The sequence below is a fragment of the Bombus vancouverensis genome, chromosome 11 (genome assembly GCF_051014615.1).
Source record: "Bombus vancouverensis nearcticus chromosome 11, iyBomVanc1_principal, whole genome shotgun sequence".
Classification (NCBI taxonomy): Eukaryota; Metazoa; Arthropoda; class Insecta; order Hymenoptera; family Apidae; genus Bombus; species Bombus vancouverensis.
The window spans coordinates 1377419-1383361 of NC_134921.1; the positions used below are offsets into that span (position 1 = coordinate 1377419).

General features: G+C 43.4%; 1 protein-coding gene across 4 annotated transcripts in view; it reads right to left on the reverse strand.

Annotated features, from left to right (window-relative positions):
- The window catches only part of LOC117165097 (fatty acyl-CoA reductase 1-like), a 44024-nt gene that overhangs the window by 37773 nt on the left and 308 nt on the right, over positions 1 to 5943 (reverse strand). The window lies entirely within an intron of this gene.

Consider the following 5943-nt stretch of genomic DNA (forward strand, 5'->3'; position numbering starts at 1 on the left):
AATCAGATTGGTAGCTGCTCACCACGCAGCGGAGTCGAAGCCTGCGGTTTCAGGGTTGAAACGCGGTGGCGAAAATTGTTAGGTTCCACACTTGATTTTTGCACTAGCGACTGAATTAGCAGTTAGCAGTTAGCTAGCACTGTTATAACCGGCACTTTATCCCACTTCTGATGTCGGGTTTACATTAGAATCAGGGTTAGGGGCGTGAAACGAATCTTCGTTATGGATTACACGTGTTTCTATGCAATAGAGAAGACATTGATTAGTGCAAATACGATTATCATAGAACCGGACAAGTAACCGTGGCAATTAGATACTCGAGGAACTAATGACAATGATCTTAGGTTCAATAACGAATCCGCGGTCGACGGGATGATAGATGAACGTGCTCACAAAATCTAAGTCGGACGCGTAATGTTCCCTGGTCGTAAGGTGTTACTCTTTTCGTCGATGAGATGGCGAGAGAGAATGAATTTCCTGTCCCGATGATGCCACAGAGGAAAACTATAACGGGGTGTGTTTAAGGACGCGAGATCATGGGATTTGTCGAGAAAAGCCTTCGTTTGGAAAGTAAGGGAAATTGGCATTGCTGCTAATTGGTCAATCTCCATATCGGTGGTTAGAAAAAGATGCTAGCCGCCCTTGAGGGAAAGTTGCTAGTGGAAGACGCCGCTCGTTGAAAAATAGGTCTCCCCTACCTTCCCGTAGTTGGGACAAAGACCGTTTGTCTGTTTGAAGGGCTTTAGTTGACTAAATCTTAAGATCTATAACGGGTCCTCGAGCTAGCTGAACATGTACTGCGGAGACGCATCGACATCTGGCAATCATCTTGCTCGAAGAATAGGGTCTGCGCGTGGCGAGCCACGGGACAGAAACCGTTGGAATGTTTACTGTCGCGTGCCGCCACGAATATTTCTTTTAAGGAGAGCTATAGAATTACTCCATACCTTTGCTAGACAAAGCGTTCATCCTGTGACCGCGGCTACGTTCGGCGACTGGCTGTCGCCTCGAGCCCAAGCTCATTATCACAACTCGCGAACAATTACAATCGGATTGAATAACTACAATTGTTTAATTACAGCTATAGTAGACTCTAGATTACAATGTTGCGGGATTATCCACAATTCCAAAGGCTCCGACATATAAATGTAATGATTCAGTAAAGCATTCCAGATTGATTGGGTCTGTTGTGTTTTTAAGGGTACAAGTATTAAATATTTGGTTGGTTCATCGTGTATAGAGAGAATGTATTGATTTCCTATCTTGGTCTTTTTCAACGGACCTATCAAATCCATAGCGATTTTGTTATTAGATTCTAATGGAGTGTCAGTTATTTGTGGTTCTTCCTTCCCTCTTATCCGAGTAGTCTTTGATGTTTGACATGTCGCGCAAGTTTCTATTCTAGTTTTTATTCTGTCCACTAACTGTGGAATTTTATATTTGTCTCTGATTCTGTCGTACGTCTTTTGTATTCCGGGATGTCCTATCAAGTCATGATTTTCTTTTAGTATTTGTTCTATCTCTTCTTCACTTAAACTCTGTATTGGTTCGTAAGCAAACTCTATGTCGTCGCGTTGGTCATTGAAAAATAAAAGAAGTCTTTTATGTGTGCTTTGTTTTGTGCGTTGTTGTCTCCTATTCCTATCTATCTATTTGTTTTAAGTATGTTTGATATTTTCTGTAACCATACGGTTTCGTCATACGGGCCTAGACATATTTTTGTTAATTGGAAAAAGTTGTCTTTGTTAGATGTTAGTTTTAATAATTTTAGTATTTCTTCTGATTTTTGAATGGTAACTATGGAAAATTGAATGGTAACTATTTTGTACAAATAAGTTTTGATGTTATTTAAGGGGTAATTCTTTTCGCCGAAATAAAACGAGATTCAAGAATAGAAAAATTGCCTTTTCGATTATGTTTTTTAGTTACTGACAATAAAAAATCGCCCAATATATCCCTGCACACGAGCAAACCTCCTTACACGAACAAATGAGTGTCATCCTAAGCAGCGGGTCGCACAGTAATGCTCAATCCATACGATACATGAGTTGCAGCTTGTTTGATACTCCCCCGGACACGCGGATGATATGTTTCGCCTACGACACGTTGGTCCTGTCCGGAGGACATTGATGGTACGAGACACTGCGTCTCGGCGAGCTCGCTCTTGCTTGCGCGGTGCGTGCCATACGCAGGCTGGGCCTGAGGGTGTCGCCAGCCAAGTCGGAGCCTACTTGGTTTTACGACCGGCGGCGTACGGTGGCTCTTTCGCTCGGCCTGTGTTTGGATATAAACGGGTAGAATGTCGAGGTGGGGCTTCAGATGAAATATTTTGGCTTCATCATCGACAGTTGATGGACGTTCAGGCTGCACTTCAGACTCTTGATCCCCAAAGTGACGGCAGTAGCCAACATATTATGTGACTTGCTGCCTAATATCGGTGGGACTGGTGTCAGAGTGTGCTGACTATATGAGGGGGTCGTCCGTTGCCGAATCCTGTACGGGGCTCTGGTGTGAACAGGACATCTGATAACGCGTCGTCACAGTCTGCTTTTGCTGAGGATGCTGCGTAGGACGACCGCCATCAGGATCATCAGGGGCGGAAAAGGGAAGGGAAGGGGAAGGGGGGAAATCTTAGGGGCTTGGACTCGGGCGGTGTCTCCTCCCCCGCCTGGCAGGCGGTCCGAGACGTTCAGGGGAAGCTAGGAATATTCGGTGAGTACCTGCAGAAAATTGGAAAAAAGGAGACGAACACTTGTCACCATTACGGAGAGGACCTTTGTCCGGCGTGGGAGGCTCCCGGCAGTGTCCTGCGACTAGCGATTGGCGAGAGTTTGAACTCCTCGTCAGCCGTGGAAGCGATTTTGGGCAGGTAACAGGAGTTCCTATTGCGAGGAAGTAATGCTCGCAAAGGAGCGGGAAAAGTAGGAGAAGGTGAGAACTTCTCGCTCTTACAATGTTCCGAAGGGCGTTGCGTCGCCCTAAATGGTCATGGCGTTCGTCACGCCGAGGAGGTTATGGAATCTCCTCTCACTTGCACGACGGCCCAGCGGATAGCGTTGAGAGGTGTGGTCCCTCTCAATGTTCAAACTAGACCAGAAGAATGGCTCTCTCAGAATGGGAGAAAACGTGGGAGTGCTCCGGCAGCAATTGGGAAGAGGTCCCGGGGCACTCCTGTTAAGCGTTAGATAGGCCACCGTGGAGTTTTAATCGGTAAGTCTGATATTACCCCGCTACTCTTCTGAGAAGCGGCGGGATATCTATGAGAATTTCTCCACGTTTAAAAGAAAAAAGCTTAGCTCGTGAAGAAGACCATAGTATTCAGACACGTAAACAAGCCCGCGCGACATTTTGCAAAAGAAATGGTAGGTTGAGCAATAAACCTTCTTACTCATGGAAATCTATAAAAGCACATCAAAAACCGCCCTATGAAATTTCCGAGTAGAGAGAATTAATGTTTCCTCTTGCGTTACGTAAAATGTTTAAGACATAATGTGTGCGATTTCAGGAGAAGAATGCAGTGCAAAGTATCTAGCATTTTGTGCTCGGAGAATTATTAATAATTTTATTGAATAGGATTGTAGCGAACCGTTATTGAGGAGCCTAATACTCGAGTGAGCTGGAAAATATCAAGCGCCCAAGTACTATTATATTTACTTTATTTATATGTCGGAGATGAAAGAACACCGGAGGCTTTGGAATTTTGGATAATCCCGCAACATTGTAACCTAGAGTCTACTATAGCTGTAATTGAACAATTGTAGTTATTCAATCCGATTGTAATTGTTCGAGAGTTGTGATAATGAACTTGGGCTCGAGGCGACAGTCAGTCGCCGAACGTAGCCGCGGTCACGGGATGAACGCTTTGTCTAACAAAGGTATGGAGTAATTCTATAGCTCTCCTTAAAAGAAATATTCGTGGCAACACGCGACAGTAAACATTCCAACGGTTTCTGTCCCGTGGCTCGCCACACGCAGACCCTATTCTTCGAGTAAGATGATTGCCAGATGTCGATGCGTCTCCGCAGTACATGTTCAGCTAGCTCGAGGGCCCGTTATAGATCTTAAGATTTAGTCAACTAAAGTCCTTCAAACAGACAAACGGTCTTTGTCCCAACTACGGGAAGATAGGGGAGACCTATTTTTCAATGAGCGGCGTCTCCCACTAGCAACTTTCCCTCGAGGGCGGCTAGCATCTTTTTCTAACCACCGATATGGAGATTGACCAATTAGCAGCAATGTCAATTTCCCTTACTTTCCGAACGAAGACTATCCCCGAGGAATCCGATGATCTCGTGTCCTTAGACACACCCCATTATAGTTTTCCTCCGTGGCATCATCGGGACGGGAAAGACATTCTCGCTCGCGATCTCATTGATGAAAGGAGTAACCCTTTACGACCAGTGAATATTACGCGTCCGACTTAGATTTTGTGAGTACGTTCATCTATCATCCCGTCGACCGCGGATTCGTTATTGAACCTAGGATCATTGTCATTAGTTTCTCGAGTACCTAACTACCACGGTTACTTGTCCGGTTCTATAATAATCGTATTTGCACTAGTCAATGTCTTCTCTATTGCATAACGACAACGTGTAACCCAAACGAAGATTCGTTTCACGCCCCTAACCCTAAGTCTAATGTAAACCCGACATATATTTACTGTATAATAGATATAAATTGATTGATATTTACTACTTATTTATTTAATCGGGGTACCTTCTCTCTTCGCAACATTCAAAAGAAGGAACAGATTTCTGTATCCCGAGTGGCCACGGAAAAAGGCAACAAAAAAGATCTGAAGAATGTCACCACCATTCATGATGCACGTTTGCTTCTTTCAGTCATATAAATTGTATCTTTGTCAGTGGTTCTCATGATCTATTCATCATAAACGTATCTGTTTCGACCATTCGCGGAGAGACACGATCGCGAGGAAGCACGCCAACGGGAGTCGTAAATTCCCGTTACAATTAGATAATCGACGCCACGAAATGATCGATCCCCTATTTCATTTAGGATAATAGAGGTGGTTTAATTGAATATGACACTGATATAACAAGTTATAAATCACAGTTTATTCCAACAACTTTGTAAAGAAGATAGTTACGCTGGTGCGTATGTATAAGATAAGTGAGTGACTGATCTACGGGTGTAAACCCTGTTAAAAGATGTTGACTGTTTGAAAGATGGAAAATCAGTGAAGTTCGGTGACGATGCTATGGCGGAGGAAAGCTAAGGATGGGTGTGTCTAGCGCACGGGACCATCGGATTTGTTGGTGACAATTTTGGCTAAGAGAGTGAGGGAAATAGGCTTCGTTGTTAATTTGTTATTTGCTATGGTCGTGGTTGGAGAAGGATGCTAACCGCCCTCGAGATAAAGTTGCTAGTGGGAGGCTTTATACGTGAGAAAAGGCAACTTTCCCGTGTCAACCCGTGGTGGACAATAAACTTTAGGAAACAATTCAGCGAAAGAATATCTGTTCGGTTTGAAGGACCCCGACTAGGAAATTCCTGAGATTTATGGAGGGTACTTGAGACTATTGAGGGTACGCGGTAAGGATCCGAAGACATCTGGCTGCCATCTTGCCCGCGATGTGTGGCCTGGTTTAGGTAGAGTGTTGCCCGACGCAACAGTATCTATCCCAAAGATCATTTTATGATCATGTTATGGGACATGTTTGGATGCGTTTTAATTTCACCTTTTTAATGATAAACAAAAAAAGGTCATTCCGTTAAAAAAAAAACGTTACTGTGAGTAAAATATCAGAGAATATGACCTTCAGAAAAGGAGAGAATAAGATATACTTAAATTTAAAAAATTATTGCATTTAATCAATTTTGAATATTAGTCCTTGTTCTTGAATTTTGTACAAACTTATTAGAGGTGAGAAAATAACATATCTCAATGCGTACTAAAGAAAATTAGTAATTAAAGCGAAACTA